The sequence below is a fragment of the Tursiops truncatus genome, chromosome 8, assembly GCF_011762595.2.
Source record: "Tursiops truncatus isolate mTurTru1 chromosome 8, mTurTru1.mat.Y, whole genome shotgun sequence".
Taxonomy (NCBI): Eukaryota; Metazoa; Chordata; class Mammalia; order Artiodactyla; family Delphinidae; genus Tursiops; species Tursiops truncatus.
This window is the reverse complement of record NC_047041.1, coordinates 905,551-927,795: the sequence shown is the minus strand read 5'-3', so window position 1 is coordinate 927,795 and position 22,245 is coordinate 905,551. Positions and strand designations below refer to the sequence as shown.

Here is a 22,245-nt window from a genome sequence, read left to right as displayed (position 1 = left end):
CTTCTCTTTATCTATAGATAAATACCCACTTTACAGGACTCTTAGGTGCATCAAGTGAGACTGTACGTGAAAGTGGTCCTGTACATTATAAAATGCTATGCGGATGTAAACAGTGTCATTCTTGGCTTTATTCCCCTTGGGTTCTAGGATTTTATTAGTCCTCTGGTTTTTTTTTTTTTAATTTTTATTGGAGTATAGTTGATTAACAATGTTGTGTTAGTTTCTGCTGTACAGCAAAGTGAATCAGTTATACGTACACATATCTCCGTTCTTTTTTAGATTCTTTTCTCATATAGGCCATTGCACAGTATTGAGTAGAGCTCCCTGTGCTATACAGCAGGTCCTTATGAGTTATCTATTTTATATATAGTCCTCTGATTGTTTAGGTTACAAACCTAATTTAGAGGAACTTTCTCATATTAAAGCTTCCCTGATGCCTTATTTTGATGAGATAGCAAGTTTTTACATTTATTTTTTCTGTGTAGGAAAGACATTTCATCTAAAGTACATATTGGTGTCCTGATTTTTTCTTAGAAAAACAAAAATCCAGTTTTAAGTTTCAAGAGTAAAGAAGAAGAAATTATCTGACATTCTTGGATTTAAAAAGTGGTTCAGTGATATTTGTAGAAAAGATTAGGCCTCTTTTGCTTGGGGACATTTTCAGGCCTGCACTAGCAAACTTTGAATAATAAAAAGTTTCAGTGGAAATTCCAGCATATCTTTAAGTAGAGGAGCTGCCAATATAAATCAGTGTGTTTACATTAAAAATAAGCATCTTTTTAGATAAATAGCTATGAAGAATGGATGAGTTCAGGACAAGAAAATGTCACGTGAGTACATAGGCCTCAGTATCCACAGGAATCCCGCGTCCTGGGACCAGGGTGCCACGTGATGGTGGGCGCCCTCAGCTGCGGGCGTGTCCAGAGAAAGTAGGGGAGAGAATGAAAGAAAGCCCTGAGGAACTCAGCAAGTCTCTGCCTCTGTTTAGACCCAAGGGGCGTGTAGTTCCAAAAAGTGCTAAAACAGAGCATGCATTAGGCATGGAGTCTGGCCTCCCAGCTCTCCTGGGTTACGTCCCTGCTCAGTTCAGGGCGTCAGCTGAAGAGCCGAGTCCTGCAATCCGCCTCTTTCCAGACCCGCGAGATAAGATACTTAAAGCCATTCCCTCTTCCTACGAGGGATGTTGGTGTCGGACATCTGTGGAGGAGGGAACCGTCTTACAGGCCTGATTTCTCACCACCTGTCTGGTTACAGGAGGCCTGAGTTCACCCTGGTTTACACTTGGTCTCAGCAAGTCCTCCAATCCCCTTTGTTAGCTTTATACCCAAAGAAGTAGTATTTACCCCTCAACTCAACAGACATGTAGGTTATAGAATTTTGGAGCCGAAAGAGACCGTGAGACAGGGTTTCTCAGGCTTGGCGCTGTTGACATCTTGGGCCGGTTGATCCTTTGTTATGGGGGCGCTGCCCTGGGTGTTGTGGATGTTTAGCAGCACCCCTGGCCTCTCCGTGCCACTACTAGCACCCCCAGCTGTGACACCCAGAGACGACTCCAGGTGATTCCGGGTGACCCGGGTGGCAGGGTCTCTGCAGTGGAAACCCTCTGCTGTGAGAGGCCCAGAGACGCGCAGTGCCCAGCGTGGGTCACGACTCCCGCCTGAGTGGGAGTGTGGAGCTACACCCAGTTTCCCCTACCTTAACACAGAGTGGAAACACCTCCTAAAAACTGTCTGCAGTTGCTGCTCTGTGTTTCAGGGCGTTTTTGCACGTTGGATGGAGTCCTGGCTGGTCACCTGCTCCCTGCCTCATGTGTGGGAACAGGGTCCTTAGCAACACCTTCACCTTAGATTAATGACATTCTCAGCTCACGCTGCTGGGGTCTCTTTCGGGCATCAGTGACAAGCTCAGTGTCTGTTGCAGAGACACCTCCTGGCCTGGGCTGGCCTTGAGCGGGGAGAAGGCCGACTTGTGGCTGTGAGTCAGCTCTACAGGGTTTTTTCTGCTAGCGGAGAAGGAAGCATTGTCAGGAACGCAGAATCCAAACTACAAAGAATTAAGAACAATTTAAAACTGTATTTTACTTGAAATAATATTTATTATATTTCTGACCAGAGAATGTTTACTTCAGGTTTACGTTTTCTTGCTTTCTTTTTCTATTACAAGATGCCACTTTAAAAATCTCCCAAATCATGGAAAGTCATTTTAAGGTGTGATCTTCGGGTTTTTAAATTTAAAACCTATTCTTAATTTTCCTCTTCCAGATCCGTGCCCTTCTTGGTGCCGTAAGATGGATACTGAGTTCTTGCCTTTATTAAGGGCTCTAGCCCTTGAGTTCGTGAACATCTCATGCTTCCGCAGTTGTGAGCACGGTTTCGTCTTTTCCAGTCATTCCCCGTCCGTGACAAACCTGTCCACTTTGTAGGGCGCACGGGAAACATCCCCCTTGAGCTTCGCCACTTCATTCCCCAAACCTCAGGGTCCCCCACCCCCACCCCGAGTCCAGTCCCTATTTATTGAGTGACTGCTGTATGCACAGGGCATCACGATGAGGTGTGGCCAAGGCCGTGCCCCTCCCCGCCCGGGGAGGAGACAGCGCTGGCCGCTTCTTCCACGCCCTGTGGGCCTCTGCCTGCCTGCGAACGCACGCGGAGGCTGCGGTGTAGACTGCGGCGTACACGGCTGTTGTCTAAGGAGAGAGCCAGAAAGTTCACCTTCGGAGAGGAAGGCTCAGCGCTTCCAAGCTAACAAAAGTCTTCCGTTGGAAAGAGGTCTGTTAGCGAAGCAAGCTAGTTCTTACAAAAAGCACAGTAACCAAAGCCAGATAAAACCCATTAGAAGGTTCACGTGAGATATTCGGAATTTGCAAAATTAGCTTTAATGAGCCGGGAAAGGTGCAAACTGTTTCTTCCAGGGCAAGATCTGCTTTTCCCAGGCATGTAAAGCCAGAACCAGCGGTCCCTGAGCCGAAAGGCTCCCAGGCCGAGTTCCCTGTGCGGTGGGTCGGTGTCACCTGTAACAGGTGGGAAGCCTTCCGCTGCATCCATCACCCCAGGGCACCGTCAGGGCCCTCAGCTGACGACTGGCTGTGAATTAGACCAATAGCACTGCCTTCTCTTGTGTTTTCAGGCCTGATTTTTATGGTCTTCTGAAGAGCCAGCGCTGGCCCCCTCCCCCGACCTCCTGCAGAGTCTGCTCTGGGCTGGGGCGCCGGTTACAGCAGCACCAGCCTGGAGGGCGCCGAGGCCGCTCCTGGGCTAGATGTTCTTTTCCTCACCCCCGCCCTCTACGTGGTGGAGGGTCCGGTGCACGCGGTGAAACATGATGCAACCGGCCGGGTGAACTCTCCCCAAGCTTCTGCTTCCATTAGGAGAGGTCTTTGAGGTGACCCCCTGTCCCCCTTTTCAGTGCCTTTCTCTGGACCTTCCGTGGAGTGACCACTTTTCTGATCCAGACGAGTTTCCGGGACTTAATTGCAAGGCCCCGCATTTCCGGAGGCATGGCTGCTCCTCCACTGCCCCTGCACCAGCCCCACCCCAGGGCCCAGGGTCCACCCACACAGCCTTTCCTGATGACGAGGGGGCGCCATGCAGGGGAAGCACAGTGCTTTTCAGGCCCAGATGACGAGGAAGACCCCTCAGGAAGCTGTACGCTGAACGGGGTGGGGGGGGTAGCAGGATGAAAAAACCTGTCATCAGGCTCCCGTTAGCTCTAAGACCACCTTGCGGTCTCGCTCTTCGTTTGTGTGTCCCAGCAGGCGGCGAGCTGGTACTCCTTGGCGGCAGCATGCGTGGAATTGCACGCGGCAGGACAGCAGCTCGGGCGAGAGTGCACGTGTGGGGCCGCGCCGGCCCTCTCCGCGGGCCCTCCTCTCTGTTTAGGGGGCGGTCATCACAGTGCTGCCTCACGGGGCTGCCCGGAGGACTGTGAGAGCCCAGAGCCTGCAGGGGCCGGTGCTTGGCACGCAGGCATGCTCCTGAGGACGTCGGTGCGCGTGCGTGTGTGAGAGATGGCGCGCAGCCCTGTATCTGTGTGGACATCTGTAATTCATGTCATGTACACACACACACTGCATTCTTGTTTAGTGTATGGCTGTAGTTTTCACTTGGAACCTGCATGTCATTCCTGTTCCCGAGTGTACAGCTCATTTTAAATTGCTTTTCTGTGTTAAATGTTGCCACATGAGAGGGCTGCTTGTCACGTACAAGCTATTTTCTGTTTTTAGAGACCTGCTGTCTTCCTTGGTTCTGAAACCGCCCTCGCCTTCATGTGATAAGGAGGCTGGGGAGGAGGGAGGAGAGGCCGGACCCGGATAGCCGAGTTGCTTGGCTCAGGGAATACGCTGGGCCTGAGTTATAACGGTGGGAGATTGGGCATGTGGGTATCCTGTTAATTTATGGATCTACAGAAACGAAAAAATGAAACACTTGTCTGCTGAGACAAATTATCTAAAAAGAACACAGAGATTCCTGCTTTATTATTTATCTGGAATGAGAACAACACATTTTTTTCGAAGCTCCAGTTTGCTTTTTCCATTTCATTTTGCAAATTATTTATTTTTGAGAAATGAAAATCATATACATTTAAGGTGCATGTATATGTGCCGTGTAATTTTTTTTAATTGGATTATAGTTGTTTTACAATGTTGTGTTAGTTTCAGGTATATAGCACAGTGATTCAGTTATATTTTTTTTCAGATGTTTTTCCCTTACAGGTTATTACAAAACATTGAGTATAATTCCCCGTGCTATACAGTAGGACCTTGTTGTTTATTTTATATAGTTTGCTTTCTTAAAAATTTTATTTATTCTTTTGGCTGCATTGGGTCTTCGTTGCTGCACGTGGTCTTTCTCTAGTTGCAGCGAGCAGGGGCTACTCTTTCGTTGCAGTGCGTGGGCTTCTCATTGCAGTGGCTTCTCTTGTTGTGGAGCACAGGCTCTAGGCACGCGGGCTTCAGTAGTTGTGGCACTCAGGCTCAGTAGTTGTGGCTCATGGGCTCTAGAGTACAGGCTCAGTAGTTGTGGTGCACGGGCTTTTTCTTGCTCCGCGGCTGTGGGATCTCCCCAGACCAGGGCTCAAACCCGTGTCCCCTGCATTGGCAGGTGGATTTTTAACCACTCTGCCACCAGGGAAGTCCTTACAGTTTGCTTTTAACTTGTGATTTTTAACCATTTCTGCACTTTGCCATTCTTTGCTTTATTCCTTGGTACCTTGTAGGGTCCCATTTTAAAGTTCAAAGACAGGGCCCAAAACTTAATTCTGGCTGTGTGGGGAAGATTGTTACATGGTCTGAGAAAAATTAGGAGCTCCTTCCTTTTGAAAACTATGATTTTACTCACCCATAGGATCATGCAGAAGGACAGAAATGAAAGTGCTTGAATTGTCACTGGTGTCTTTCTGTAGCTGAGTTAAACAATGGATGTGTGGGGTGCAGGCAGGCGTGCAGCCCCGGTGTAGGAAAGGTGTAGTGAGGACAAAGCGGCATCTTCAGGCAACCGTGTTGGTCCTGTATCCTTATGCCCTAAGCTCCTCAGAAAGGAAAAAGTCCGGGTACCTCTGTACCTGTGCCCAGTCTTGGGAGCAAGGGCTCTGGCTTAGAGCTGCTGCATCCTTATTCTGCAGGTCACCATGTCACAGGGCCACCCACCTGAACCTGTTTTTCAGTTTTGGAAACTTTTAGAAAACAGTTGAGATGTAATTGACATATAATAAACCACACGTATTTCGTGTAGTTTGTTAAGTTTGGCCTGTACATGAACTCCTGTGACTTCTGCCACAGTCAAGATTTTGGTTCTGTCCACTGCTACCAAGTTTCCTAGTGCCCCTTCCTCTCTGCCCACCGTCTCCATCCCACCCCATCCTGCCCTGGCCCCAGGAACCACTTACTGTTTTCTTTCACTGCACGCTGGTTTGGATTCCACAGAGCTTTGTGTAAATGGAATCGTACCATAGGTACTCTTTCTCATCTGGCTTATTTCCCTCAGTATAATTATTTTGACATGTTGCAGCAGCATCAGTAACTCACTTCTTTTTACGGATGAATGGAAATAACTGCAGTTTGTTCATCTGTTCATTGTTTATGGTTGGTTGTGTTGTTTCCAGTTTTTAGCTGTTACAAATAAAGTTGCTGTGAATATTTGTGTACCAGTATTTCTTTGAACATCATTCTCTTTGGTAGGTATCTGGGAAGAGGATGATATATAGATAAATAGAATGAACCAAATGATAGGCATGTGTTTAAATTTTAAAGGAACTGCCAAGCTCACTTCCAAAGTGATTGTGCCATTTTACACTCCTACCTGCAGTGGTTGAGAAATCCAGTTTCTCGCATCCTTGTTGCGAAAAGACTTGACCTAGTCAGTCTTTTTAGTTTTAACCATCCTAATAGGTGTGTAGTGGTGTCTCATTACTTTAACTTACGTTTCAATAATGGCTAAAGATGGGGAGCATCTTTTCTTGTGTTTCCTTTCCATGACGCCTCTGTCTCAGTTACCCTACTCTGCCGCTTTGGGGTGAGAGCAGTAAGTAGATGAATGGGTGGGGCTGTGTTCCAGTGAAACTTTATTTATCCAAATAAACAAACAACAGCAAGAGAAAACAGGGAGCAGGATGTACACGGCCTTCGCATCATAGTTTGCTGACTCCTGACATAGATGATCCAGATGTCTGCAAATAAAGATAGATTTACTTCTTTTCCGATCTGGATGCATTTTAAAATTCTTTTCATGCCTGATGGCACTGGCTAAACTGTCCAGTACAGTGTTGACTGGAAATGGTGAGAGCAGATATCCCTGTCCTGTTCCTGATCTTAGGGGGAAAGCAGTCTTTTATCGTTAATCATAACCAATCTTAGCTGTAGATTTGTTGTGGATACTGTTTATCAAGATTAGGAAATTCTCGGGGCTTCCCTGGTGGCACAGTGGTTGAGAGTCCGCCTTCCAGTGCAGGGGACACGGGTTCATGCCCCGGTCCGGGAAGATCCCACATGCCATGGAGAGGCTAGGCCCGTGAGCCATGGCCGCTGAGCCTGCGCGTCCGGAGCCTGTGCTCCACAACGGGAGAGGCCACAACAGTGAGAGGCCCGCGTACCACAAAAAAAAAAAAAAAGATTAGGAAATTCTCTCAAGCTGGTTTGTTGATTCTTTTTTTTTTTTTCTGTTATCTATCTCAGGAAGTTCTTTTCTATTCCAAAAATTTTTATCAGGAATAGTAGATAATGGTTAGATGGTTGGTTAATGGATATTGGTTAGATTTTGTCAGATTATTTTTGGATTTATTGAGAATGTCATATAGTTTTTCTTTTTTAGTATGATGAATTATATTAATTGGTTTTCAAATGTTTAGGCAAGCATCTATGTTCATGAGATATATTGGTCTGTATTTTCTTTTCTTATAATGTGTCTAGTTTTGATATTGGGGTAATGCTGGCCTCATAGAATGAATAAGTTGGGAAATATTTCCTTTTCTTCACATTTCTGGAGCAGTTTGTTCAGAATTGGTATTATTTTTTCTTAAGATGTTTTGTAGAATTTACCAGTTAAGCTGTCTAGGCCTGGAGTTTGCTTTTGTGGGGAGGTTTTTAACCTCTATAAATTCTTCTTTTTTAAAAAAAAAAAATTATTTATTTATGTTTGGCTGTGTTAGGTCTTTGTTGCTACGCACGGGCTTCCTCTAGTTGCGGTGAGCGGGAGCTACTCTTCATTGTAGTGCGCGGGCGTCTCATTGTGGTGGCTTCTCTTTGTTGCGGGACACGGGCTCTAGGCGCATGGGCTTCAGTTCTAGAGCGCACGCTCAGTAGTTGTGGTGCGCAGGATTAGTTGCTCCGCGGCATGTGGGATCTTCCCAGACCAGGGCTCGAACCCGTGTCTCCTGCATTGGCAGGTGGATTCTTAACCACTGCGTCATCAGGGAAGTCCCTAAATTCTTTTTTTTTTAAATAGACATATAGATATTCATCTCTTTATTAAAGAGTAAAGGAAAGTAAAAGTACTCATAAAGTAAAACTCTGAGTGCAAGTTACTCATTTCTTCTTGAATGAGCTTTGGTGGTTTGCGTCATTCAAGGAATTTATTTACTCTGAGTTGTCAGATTTGTAAGCATAAACTTGCTCATAATGTTGTCTCAATGTTCTTTTAATGTCTGTGCAGTTGTAGTCACCCCTCTCAATTCTGACAGTGTTACTCTGTGTCTTCTATTTTTCCTGACCAGTCTAGGTAGAAGCTCATTAATTTTGTGATCTTTCCAAAGAGCCACCTTTTGGTTTTATTAGTTTTTCTCTATTTGTCTGTTTTCTCTCTTGTGACCTCTGCTTTGATCTCTGTTATTTACTTTATTCTGCTTATTTTGGATACAATTTGCTTCTCTCTTTCTGCTGTCATAATGTAGAAGCTGAGATCGTTGATTTGAGACCTTCTCTTCTAATATAGGCCTTTACTGGTATAAATTTCACTCTACTGCTTTAGTGGCCTACCACAAATTCTTATGTCATGTTTTCATCTTCATTCAGTTTAAAATACTTTCTAATTTTCTTTTGATTTCTTCTTTGACCTATGGGTTATTGAAAATTATGTTATTCAGTCTACAAATATTAGGGATTTTTCAGATACTTTTCTGTAATTGATTTCTAGTTTAATTTTATAGCTAGAGAACAGACTTTGTATGACTTGAATTTTAAAAAATGTATTGTGGTTGGTTTTATCTCCCAGAATATGATCTACTTTGGTAAATATTCCATGTGCACTTGAGAAGAATGTGTATTTTACTGTCTTTGGGTAAAATGTTCTATAAATGTCAACTAAGTCACATTGACAGTGCTTTTTAAAATCTTCTGTATCCTTACTGATTTTCTTTCTACTTGTTCTGTTAATTACTGAGAGAAGTGTATTGAAATGTACCCAATAATAACTGGATTTATATGTCATATAACATAGCTTTGTTATTAGGTGCATAATTGTTTAACATTGTTATGTCCTATTAACAAATTGAAGAATAAAAATCATATGGTAATCTCAATATATGCAGAAAAAGCTTTTGACAACATTCAACATCGATTTATGATAAAAACTCTCAACACAGTGGATATAGAGGGAACATACCTCAACATAATAAAGGCCATATATGACAGGCCCACAACTAATATCATATTCAGTGGTGGAAAGGCAGAAGCATTTTCTCTAAGATCAAGGACAAGACAAGGATGCTGACTCTCACCACTTTTATTCAATATGGTATTGGAAATCCTAGCCACATCAGACAAGAAAAAGAAAAGGAATCCAAACTGGTAAGGAAGAAGTAAAACTGTCACTGTTTGCAGACGACATGATACTATACATAGAAAGTCCTCAAGATGCCACCAAAAAAACTAGAGCTCATCAGTGAATTCAGTAAAGTTGCAGGATACAGAATTAATATAGAGAAATCTGTTGCACTTCTGTATACAAACAGTAAGCAATCAGAAAGAGAAATTAAGAAAAAAATCCCATTTACAATCTCATCAGAAAAGAATAAAATACCTAGGAATAAATCTATGGAGGTAAATTACTAGTACTCAGAAAACTATAAGACACTGATTAAAGAAATTAAAGATGACACAAACAGATGGAAAGATATGCCAAGTTCATGGATTGGAAGAATTAATGTTGTTTAAATGACTATACTACCCAAGACAATCTCCAGATTCATTGCAATCCCTATCAAAATACCAGTGGCATTTTCCACAGGACTAGAACAAATAATCTTAAAACTTGTTTGGAAACACAAAAGATCCCAAAGAGCCAAAACAGTCTTGAGAAAGAAGAACAAAGCTGGAGGTATCATGCTTCCTGATTTCAAACTATACTGCAAAGCTACAGTAATCAAGACAGTATGGTGCTGGCACAAAAACAGTTGCACAGATCAATGGAACAGAATAGAGAGCCCAGAAATTAACCCACACATATATGGGCAATTAATCAATGACAAAGGAGGCCAGAATATACCTCATCAATAAATGGTGTTGGGAAAACTGGACAGCTACACACAACAGAATCAAACTGGACTACTTTCTCACCATATACAAAAATAAACTCAAAATGGATTAAAGACTTAAATGTAAGACTGAAGCCATAAAACTTCTAGAAGAAAACAGAGGCAGTACACTCTTCGATATCAGTCTTAGCAATATTTTTTTTTTCAATCTGTCTCTTCAGGCAAAGGAAACCAAAGCAAAAATAAACATATGGGACTACATCAAACTAAAAAGCTTTTGCACAGCGAAGCTTATCAACAAAGTGAAAAGGCCACCTAGTGAGTGGGAGAAGATATTTGCAAACGATATATCTGATAAAAGGTTACTTTCCAAAATATAGAAAGAACTCATACAACTCAACATCAAAAAAAACCCCAAACAACATGATTAAAGAATGGGCAGAGGAGCTGAACAGACATTTTCCCAAACAAGACATACTAATGGTCAACATGAAAGGTGATCACCATCACTAGTCATCAGGGAAATGCAAACCAAAACCATGATGAGATGTCACCTCACAACTGTCAGAATGGCTGTTATCAAAAAGACAACAAATAACAATGTTGGTGAGGATGTGGAGAAAAGGGAGTCCTCATGCACTTTTGCTGGAACGTAAATTGGTGCAGCCACTGTGGAAAACAGTATGGAGATTCCTCAAAAAATTAAGAATGGAACTACCATGTGATCAGCAATTTCACTCCTGGATATTTATTTGAAGAAAACAATAATACTAATTGGTATTACTAATTACTAATACTAATTGGTAATACTATTGGTAAAAGGTATATGCACTTCTGTGTTCATTGCAGCACTGTTTACAGTAGCGAAGACATAGAAGCAACCTAAGTGCCCATCAACAGGTGAATGGGTAAAGAAGATGTGATATATATATATATATATATATATATATATATACACACATACATACATACATACACACACACATACACACACATACACACATTGTGGAATATTACTTGGTTATAAAAAAAGGAATTAAATCTTACCATTGGCAACAACATGCATGGACCTAGAGGGTATTATGCTAAGTGAAATGAGTCAAAGAAAGACAAACATTGTATGATTTCACTTATGTTTGAAATCTAAAACACAAAACAAATGAAGAAACATAACAGAGACAAGGTCATAGACACAGAAAACAAATAGGTGGTTGCCAGATGGGAGGGGGTGGGGGGAAGGAAAGAAGTAGGTGTATGGGTATGAAATGTGCAGTGTAGGGAATGTAGTTAACAACTGTGTAGTATCTTTGTATGGTGATGTATCGTAACTAGACTTATGGTGATCATTTTGAAATGTATAGAAATATCAAATCACTATGTTGTGTAACAGGAACTAACATAGTGTTGTAGGTCAGTTATACTTCAGTGAACAAACTCATAGAAAAAGACATCAGATTTGTGGTTACCAGAGGTGGGGGCTAGCGGGAGGGGGAATTGAATGAAGGCAGACAAAAGGTACAGACTTCCAGTTATAAGATAAATAAGTCCTAGGGATGGAATGTACAACATGATAAATGTAATTAACACTCATATGCTATATATGAATGATGTCAAGAGAGTAAATCCTAAGAGCTCTCATCAGATGAAAAAAAATTTTCCATTTCTTTAATTTTGTATCTGTATGAGGTAATAGATGTTTACTAAACTTATTGTGATAATCATTTCATGACGTATGTAAATCAAATTATTATACTATACACCTTAGACATACAGTTCTATATGTCAGTAATATCTCAAGAAGACTGGAAGAAAAATAAAAATAAATAAATTGTAATTATATCCTCTTGATGAATCGACCCCTTTAACATGAGTGACCTTTCTAAAAATCCCTGTTAATATTTTTTGCTCTAAAGTTTACTTTGTCTGATATTAATATAGGTACCCCACTTTTCTCTTGACTAGTGTTAGCATAGTATTAGGTGGGCCAAAAAGTGCCTTTGGTTTTTTTAAATAAAAATAAAAGACACATTTTTCATTTTCACCAAGAACTTTATTGAACAACACATTCACTGTTTTGTTCCACTGCCTTCTGCCATTTTTCAGGCAACTTCATAATTCCATCTTCCCAAAACTTTTTATCTTTTTGAGCAAAGAACTGTTCCAGGTGTCTTTTCAATTCCAGGGAATTGAAATTTTTTCCACTAAGAGAATTTTGTAAAGACCGAAATAAATGGAAATCCGAAGGTGCAGTGTCTGGTGAATGTGGCAGGTGAATCAGAACTTCCCAGCCGAGCTGTGACAGTTTTTGCCTGGTCATTAAAGAAACATGCGGTCTTGCGTTATCCTGATGGAAGATTATGCGTTTTCTTTTGTCTAATTCTGAACGCTTTTTGTGGAGCGCTGCTTTCAGTTGGTCTAACTGGGAGCAGTACTTGTTGGAATTAATGATTTGGTTTTCCATAAGGAGCTCATAATAGAGGACTCCCTTTCCAGTCCCACCATATACACATCACCTTCTTTGGATGAAGACCGGCCTTTGGTGTGGTTGGTGGTGGTTCATTTCACTTGCCCCATGATCTCTTCTGTCCCACATTATTGTACGGTATCCACTTTTCATTGCTCGTCACAATTTGTTTTAAAAACGGAGCGTTTTTGTTACATTTAAGTAGAGAATCGCATGTGGAAATATGGTCAAGAAGGTTTTTTTTTTTGCTTAACTTATGTGGAACCCAAACATCAAAGTGATTCACATAACCAAGCTGGTGCAAATGATTTTCAACGCTTAATTTGGATACTTTGAGTATGTTGGCTATCTCCTGTGTGGTATGATGTTGATTGTTCTCAATTATTATTGTCTCGATTTGATCGCTATCAACTTCAACTGGTCTACCCGACTGTGGAGCATTGTCCAGCAAGAAGTCTCCAGCATGAGACTTAGCAAATCACTTTTGACATGTTCGATCAGTCACAGAACCTTCTCCGTATGCTGAACAAATCTTTTTGTGCGCTTCAGTTGCATTTTTACCTTTCTTGAAATTATAAAGCATAATATGCTGAAAATGTTGCTTTTTTCTTCCATCTTCAGTATTAAAATGGCTACACAAAAATTCACCAATTTTGATAAGTCTTTTTTTAAATGCATGCTGATATGACAGCTGTCACATACAATCTAACAAAATTGTTTCGAATGAAGTTAAAGACAACTAAGTGCTACTAGAGACATCTTACAGAAAAAAATGAATGGAACTTTTGGCCCACCCAATATATTCTCTTATTTCTGATCTTTTTGTATCTTTATATTTAAAGATGTCTTGCATTTTAAAGAACTCTGACAATCTCTGCCTTTTAATTGGGGTGTTTAGACCATTTACATTTAATGTGATTATTTTTTATAGTTAGGTTTACATCTATTATTTTTCTATTTGTTTTCTACATGTCTTATCTGTTCTTTGTTCCTCTTTTCTCACTTCTTTCATATTATTATTTTATTTTATCTCCTTTGTTAGTTTCTTAGCTATTACTCATGAGCTTGACACATTTAAAGAGTAGTGGTTGGGTATTTTGTAGAATGTCCCTCAGTTTGAGTTTTTTGGATGTCTTCTCATGATTGGCCTTGGGTTATAGATTTTGAGGGGGTAGGTGGGAGAATTCCATAAAGGTGTAGTACCCTTCTTATCATCATATTACCATGACATTTCACTGATGATGTTGCCTTGATCTCTGAGTTTAGGTGGTGGCTTCTGGGTTTCTCCCCTGTGAAGTTACTGTTTTTCCTTTTTTGAACACTATTAGAGGTTCAGCCAGCCTACCTCAAGGGGAGGGCAGAGTATCAAATAATTTGTGGACATATGAGAAACCACCACAATAGCTAATAAGTATTTGGTGGGATCAGATATTCTGAAGCTGTCCAAATATTCTGTTTCTCTTTAAAGTTTTTCAACTAAGTTTGGCAATCATCAGTGGATCTTGCCTGAAGCAACTATTACTTTGTTGTTCTAAAGGTGGTTTTCTGTTTCCCTCATTCATTCTACATTATTAATTGGGATTCTTCCGTAAAGAAAGTTCTCTGTCTCCCTTCCATTTGCTTATTCATTCACTTATTCCTATCTAATGGACTCATGGATACTTATTTTATTCTTTGTGTGATAACAGTCTATCGTTTATTATTCCTATCTAGTGGACTCATGGATACTTATTTTATTCTTTGTGTGATAACAGTCTATCGTTTATTATTCCTATCTAATGGACTCATGGATACTTATTTTATTCTTTGTGTGATAACAGTCTATCATTTATTATTCCTATCTAATGGACTCATGGATACTTATTCTTTGTGTTATAGCAGTCTATCATCATTTATTATTCCTATCTAGTGGACTCATGGATACTTATTTTATTCTTTGTGTTATAACAGTCTATCATTTATTATTCCTATCTAATGGACTCATGGATACTTATTTTATTCTTTGTGTGGTAACAGTCTATCATTTATTATTCCTATCTAGTGGACTCATGGATACTTATTTTATTCTTTGTGTGATAACAGTCTATCGTTTATTATTCCTATCTAATGGACTCATGGATACTTATTTTATTCTTTGTGTGGTAACAGTCTATCGTTTATTATTCCTATCTAATGGACTCATGGATACTTATTTCTCTATTTGTGTATATTTGAAATAAACATTGATTTGTACTAGTGTCTCTGACTGGTCCAGCCCTACAGGGCTACTTCTGGCTTCTCTCTTTCATATTCATAACTTTCTTTGACAGTGAGAAACGTGGCTCTCGTTATTGATGACATCTTTATAGTTTTTATTTACTCAACCCTGTTATACATGTAAAGTATTTTCAGAGTTGCTAACCCACGCTGCTATGAGAAGTAAATTTATCAGCTAGAGTGCAGTGTTTGTGCAAAATTCTTCTCTTGGTAGCCTTGTTATATCCAGTCAAAACACTGTTTCCCAAAGTCATTTATGTCAACTCCTTTCTTCCCCATCTCCTTCAGTGAGGTTATTTTACTTGTAATACAGTTAGCTTCATTTCTCAGAGTCCGCATTCCATCCTGGTTCCCTGGACATTTTGTATGATGCATATTTTTAAATGTTCACGCAGTATAATGTTCACTCTCTGTGGTGTAGAGTTCGGAAGGGTTTGGTGAATGCTTGGCCGTGGATTCACCGTCATGGTACTGCACCCTAATATGTCCATCAGGCAGCCCCTTGCCTCTTTTTAAAAATGAAGTTATTTATTAAAATAAGTTATTACATGGATCCTTATAGTGTATTTTGATATTAAAATAAACCATATAATGCTAAAGTCATTTCTTCAGAGCAGCTTTTGACATGAAATACCGTGCAGGTCAGCCAGAGCTGGAGTTCTTGTTAGGTTGAAATCAGCAGAGAAACAAGCGAAGACAACCATGGCTTTGCTCGCTTTTTGTCCCAGGGTGGTAGAGTCTTTGATGTGGCTTCCCAGGGAAGAATTTCAGAAAATCAGCATCTCTGATCTTCCTGTCCATAGTGGAGCTGGTAAAGACCAGGTTAAAAAAATCAGACTGAAGCTGCCACAGCAGATGTTTGAGCTATCTCTAGAGCCGACTTTTGGTCTGTGTTCCATTTCCTCTTCTATCTCCTTTCTTACACTTCTGCACTTTCTCCCTTTTCCTATGTTTGTTTTTTTTTATGCTATTTCTTTTCTTCTTCTTCTTCTTCTTTTTTTTTTTTTTTTTGCCGTGCTGCTTGTGGGATCTTAGTTCCCCGACCAGAGATCAAAACCATGCCCTTGGCAGTGAATGTGTGGAGTCCTAACCACTGGACTACCAGGGATTCCCTTCCTGAATTCATTTGTATGTGCATTTATTCAGTAAACTTTATGTATTTAGTCGTGACTGTGCCTGTGTCACTAAACTCTAGATTTTTCTCTCATATTTCCTTGTTTCTTTCTGTCTCCTTACAACTAGCTTTAATGTAAAATTAAAATATTTATTTTTTAGCATTATATTTTTGAATATATATGTTTAATTTGGTCTGAATTTAAAATATAAGTGGATTGAATGTTTCAGTCTTTCTTGAGACAAGAAAAAGCAAATTAAATTGCTTTATAATGATTTGTTTAGTTTGTGTATGACTCAGTGGCCATCCTCCCATGTTAGAGAAGAAATAGAATCTATTCTTCCACCTCAGGTGGGACGGTGCTAAAGCCAGTGTGTATAGACTCCCCCCACCTCCCCACCCCAGCACTTTGGTCCCCTCTGGAGTATTTCATAGCTTTTCCAACATGCTGACCCTAAAACCCACTTACTGTAGCTCAAATTTGTTTCCTCTTGTTGGTGGATCAGTGGAATAAAACAGGAACAGAAACAGCACCAACAGGGGACTTCCCTGCGGGTCCAGTGGTTAAGAATCTGCCTTCCAATGCAGGGAACACGGGTTTGATCCCTGGTAGGGGAACTAAGATCCCACATGCCACAGGGCAACTAAGCCTGCACGCCACAACTACTGAGCCCGTGCGCTCTAGAGCCCAAGTGCCACAAGTAGAGAGCCTGCATGCTGCAACTCCTGGGCCTGCGCACTCTAGAGCCCAAGCACAACCACAACTAGAGAGAAGCCTGCGTGCCACAAGGACAGTCCCGCGGCAGCTAAGACCCGACGCGGCCAAAAGAAACATCGGGTGCCCTGCCTCCACTGTGGTCCTCAGCAGTGACACACCCCTCGGGCCTTTGACCCAAGCAGCAGGCGGCCCCCAGCGCCTCTGGGATGGGCTGCACAGACACACTTGGAGGGTTTCTCTGCGGCTGCGAGCATTCGTCCTCTAACCCTTGGCATTCTCTGACCCCAGAATCTGTAATAGCAGAACGGGGCTCACGCTCAGGGCCAGGTTTGTGGGACTTATTTCCTGAGGAGGCGTTTTACAGAATGACATGCTTGACACATGGTCTGTGATGGTCACACATACTTGTCAGACCCCAGTGCCTCTGAGGCTTTTGTGTGTTGATCTGGGCTTTAGAGCCAGGGCTGGCGTACGTTTGGTCCGACTGGTCTGCGGTGCTGGGTTCATGTGACGATGGTGCCCGCCGTCCACCAGGCCCACTGGAGCCCGTGCAACTGGTACCCGTTTCAGCACAAGCCCAGCTCATGGGGAGAACAGGGCCCTGCAGCGTCTCTGTCCATGCACAGACATGCCTGGAGCTGCTGCAGACACCGAGGACCACTGCACTGGCGCCACAGGCATGCTGCCTGCCTGGGTGCCCTTTCCCTTCCTCTCCCAGGCCCTCTGCCTCCACCCCACTCTGCTCGGCTGCACCCCCCCTTCCCCTGCCCTTCTGGGCCAACTCCCCAAGCTCTGGTTTACTGAATGGTTTGATGCCAATGGGCGTGTAGGACCCAGCCCTTCCCTCTTTCCCCCCGGTTGTCCCCTTCAGCTTCCTTTAGTGACGGGGACTCCTCCCTCGGTAACCCCGGACAGTTTCCCTGGACCGTGCCTGAGATGAAAGAAGGAGGGGGGTCCCTCCAGAGCATTAGCTCTTCAGACACTCTGTCCAGGTGACCGCTTGATGGACTTGTATCTGCTTTGACCTGGCCCGGTTGGTCGGACTCATGGTCAGAAATCTTCCACGGCTTTGGCTTGGAGATAGAATTAAGTGAACTCACGTCAGTAGTGCCTCAGCTGACGTCTTGCTGCTGAACCGATCCCTGGAGCAGGATGTGACCGTGCCGAGACTGTCTAGTGTCGCCACTGAGCATTCTTCATGGGGCACATGTGCAGTTTCCGATAAACTCGGGACTTAGAACAAGACACGCCGTGGCCAGGGTATGAGTCAGGGCTCTCCAGAGAAACACAACAAACAGGATGTGTGTGTGTGTGAACAGAACACAGTAGAATTTATTTACCTTATGTATATATCTTCTGTACAGATAAAGAGATTGATTATAAAGAACTGGCTTGTGCGATTATGGAGGCTGGTGAGTTGACACTCTGCAGGGCGGGCTTGCCGGCTGGAGACCCAGGAGGTCTGAGGGTTCCGTCTGGTGGAGAAACACCCTGCAGCCTGGGGAGACTGGTCTTTTTGATTTGTTCATGCCCCTCAACTCATTGGATGAGGCCCCCCACATTATGGAGGGCAGTGCACTAAAAGTTCACAATTTAATGTTAATCACATCCAAAAACACCCTCCAAGCTGACACTTGGACCATCACAGCCAGATTTATTTGGATTCCATGATGTTTGGTTGGGTCTCTTTATACTTTAGTATGTATGTATGTATGTATTTTTGTCTGCACTGGGTCTTCGTTGCTGTGCGTGGGCTTCTGATTGCGGTGGCTTCTCTTGTTGCGGAGCATGGGCTCTAGGTGCGCGGGCTTCAGTAGTTGTGGCATGTGGGCTCAGTAGTTTTGGCTCACGGGCTCTAGAGCGCAGGCTCAGTAGTTGTGGCGCAAGGGCTTAGTTGGTCTGCGGCATGTGGGATCTTCCCAGACCAGGGCTTAAACCTGTGTCCCCTGCATTGGCAGGCAGATTCTTAACCATTGCACCACTAGGGAAGCCCTATACTTTAGTTTTAAGGGTCTCTTTGGATAACAATGTAGTTTAGCCAGAGTAACAACAGGCCATCTTTTTTTTTTTTTTTTTTTTTTTTTTGGTACGCGGGCCACTCACTGTTGTGGCCTCTCCCGCTGCGGAGCACAGGCTCCGGACGCGCAGGCTCAGCAGCCATGGCTCACGGGCCCGGCCGCTCTGTGGCACGTGGGATCCTCCCGGACCAGGGCACGAACCCGCGTCCCCTGCATCGGCAGGCGGACTCTCAGCCACTGCGCCACCAGGGAAGCTCTACAACGGGCCATCTTTAACCAGAGCTTCAGCTGCCTGTGTTCTTGTCAGAGCCCGTATTTGATGGGTTTACTGGATTCTTTGCTGTGTGTCTGGAAAATATCACTGACATGGACTTCTCCCCCTGCTCTTAAATTCCTCTAAAAATCGGTTAAGGAACCAGAGCAGTGTTGAAAACATGCTGTGGTATGGGGTACTTTCTTCTCTAGGACGGGTTCTGCTAAGCAAGCACACAGAAGTTGTCTTGAGGATGGCCATGCAGTGTTCTTGCTGGAGAGCCTGCACTGCCGTTTATATTTAGCCTGGAGCCCGGGGGAGCAGCGAGGCCCGTAGTGGAGCCACCGTGCGCCCGCACTGCTCCAGGCCTGGTCGAGAGCGGGGGACATGCTGGATGGAATGTCAGAGGCTAAATATAACTCTTTACAGAGCCAGACACACATGTGACTTGGAGTGGAAACATTTTCTAAAAGAGCTGCTTTTTGCTCTCAGTTTACAGTAATGAATAGAAACCCAAATCAGTTTGACTTCTTGTTGAGAGCTGTCTCTGCAGTTAAATGATCTCAGGTGCTGTTGAAGGTAGAAGGAAGGCCCTCACCCCGTGCCCATCCAGGAGCCAGCAGGCCTGTCTTGCTGTGTTCAGATTGGTTTTGTTTCCACAGGAGGAAAAGACGGGTAGTTTCCACTTCACACCTTGATGTGTCTGGATGTGGGTTGAGTGGTGGACGTCGGCATTTCGTTTTCCCTTGGTCTCACTCTGCGCCGGGACGCGAGCACCGGCGTGGGCTTCTGGGAGAGCTGACCACAGCAAGGCAGGCTCTGCTGAGTCAGGGAGCCTGGGGCCGAGACTGCCTTACCTCCACAGCTGTTCCAGCTTAAATGTACTTTTTTTGTTTTTGCGGTACGCGGGCCTCTCACTGTTGTGGCCTCTCCCGTTGCGGAGCACAGGCTCCGGACGCGCAGGCTCAGCGGCCATGGCTCACGGGCCCAGCCGCTCCGCGGCACGTGGGCTCTACCTGGACCGGGGCACGAACCCATGTCCACTGCATCGGCAGGCGGACTCTCAACCACTGCGCCACCAGGGAAGCCCTAAATGTACTTTTTTATAATATTTTCTGTTGTTATTAGTTCCTTTGCCTGAGGATTCACAAGCACTGTGTGGTTAGTAATTTCTTGAGAAAGTAAAGGGGAGCAGGCAGCGTCCTCAAGCCCAGCCCCAGGGCTGTGCCTCTGTGGACCCGGCTCTCGATTTGGGGTGGCCCTGACTTCATGAAGGGCTCAGTGGGGTTGCCAGATGGGCCGCACATGAGAATCACGTGAGAGGCTTGGAGAGACACAGATCCGGGCCTTTCCTAACCTGCTGAGTTAGAATCTGGGGCGTGTGTTCTCGGGCCGAGGAGGGGGGTTGGGAAGCGGGCTTTTAAACGGGCCCCCTGAGGTGATCCCCCCACAGCCTGCCTGGCACCAGGCCCCCAGGCCCTGGCACGATTTCTGAAAGGTCTCCCGCAACCGCAGAAAGAAACTGTACTTGTCTCTAAGAGCCGCTGGGATGGTTCCAGACCAGGAGAGAGGCGGGCAGACGGGGGGCCAGGAGCCACTGGGCGCAGCATGGCCTCCTCCCCATCTGCCTGCCCCTCCACTCCCCCGGCTTCCCGGCGGGAAAGGGTGGCTGCTGGAGATGCCATCGGCCCGTTGTTCCCGAGGCTTTCTCAAGGCCGCTTCCCTTGCGCCTCGGCTAAGGGAGGTCCGGAAGAACAGTGGGATATGAGCTGGGCTTCCGGGTCTGACCCGGGCTTCCTTAAGCTACGATCCCCCTCACACACCCTTGTTGCTGTCTCTTCTGGTTCTGGGGGTGTTCCTTCTCGTAAGAGGCTGTGTGAGCCAGAGCCGGGAAGTAGGAACTGGCTCTGGTTCTTGCTCTGCGCTCACAGACGTGAACCAGCTGGGCTCGAGTAGTCCCCCTGCCCCACGACGGGAGCTGGGGGGCTGGAGCGCGTTCAGGAGGGGCTGGAGCCGACGCACAGGATGAGACGCCCGCAGCACCTGGGCCTTCCCACTCCCTCCCGCTTGGTTCCTCTCTCTGTGTTAGGTCATCCTGCAAGCTGGGCATCGGTCCTGTTCCGGGAAAAGGCCCCAGCGGTTCAGTTATCCTTTTCAGCATCGTCGTGGTTGAGCCGCAAGCAGCAGCGGACCCGCACGCCCCCCGACTCCTTGTGTGCCTCGAGGCCTCGCGTTCCCCGTCCATCAGCTCCTCTCCCGGAGCCCTGCTGGTGGTGAAGTTTATTCTCCATGCGGCACCCCTGCCCCAGCCCACCCTGGTCGTCTCAGGAAGAGCATGTTTCCCTTGCAGACCACTGTCCAGAGGGGTGGGATCCTTGACATCCTGGAGCCCAGTTGCTTAGCCAGATGATACTGGAACTTAGAAACGGACCCCGGTCCTCTGGCTCTTACTCTGCATCTGCTGTGCCGGGCACCCCAGCCAAGGGGCAAAGGCTGGTGTCCAGGGCACTGACTTATGCAGACAATGCCTCCGTGTGCCTGCCCTGCCGCCATCACTCTGTTTCTTCCAGCTGAGCCCGCGCCGCAGGGCCCTTTGGGTCCCTTTTTGTGCATGACTCTGTCGTCTGTGTCTGAGTGCAGGCCTCCTGACCCGGGGGGCCTGTCTCTGAGTCCTCCAGGCGGGATTCCCGGCTGGGGCCCTCCCTCACAGCAGTGCCTTATCCCTCACGCTTGGCAAACAGATACAGGAAGGGGCACTACTGGGTGGTCTGGGGACGAGTAGTGGAGATGGCTTAGGACGTCTTTGACGAGCCAGGACAGCAGTCAGCCTTGGTCAGCCCTAGTTTCCTACTAGAAAACTTGTGCCGGACGCTGCTGTTCACGGCCTGGGCGTGTTCCCCGTGTCACCCTTCTGAACCTTGGCTCTGTCTCTTCCTCCCCAGGTCCGGCTGCTTCTACCTGTTGGGCCTTAGGAGAGTGGGTGGGTCCTCCCTGCCGCTCTAGTAACCGGGTGTGGCGGGCATCCATAGAGCAGAGGTAACCTGGCCGTTGGGCCATTTTAGTGTCACTTAGCATTTGGGGAAGTAAGTGGTTAGATTGTAGAGGACAAATCCTCAGACTTCTGTCATCTGCCACATTTCTTGTCACGTGTGCATCACACATAAAACCAACCGCGTTTTCTTTTTTTTTTTTGGCTGCGTTGGGTCTTTGTTGCCGTGCACGGGCTTCTCACTGCAGTGGCTTCTCTTGTTGTGGAGCGTGGGCTCTAGGCCCGTGGGCTCAGTAGTTGTGGCTCACAGGCTCCAAAGCGCAGTCTCAGGAGTTGTGGCGCACGGGCTTAGTCGCTCCACGGCATGTGGGATCTTCCCGGACCGGGGCTCCAACCCATGTCCCCCTGTATTAGCAGGTGGATTCTTAACCGCTGCGCCACCAGGGAAGCCCCCGACCGCATTTTAATGA

General features: G+C 45.0%; 1 protein-coding gene across 1 annotated transcript in view; it reads left to right on the top strand.

The window, feature by feature from the left end:
* The window catches only part of JAM3 (junctional adhesion molecule 3), a 60,320-nt gene that overhangs the window by 11,540 nt on the left and 26,535 nt on the right, over window positions 1–22,245 (top strand). The window lies entirely within an intron of this gene.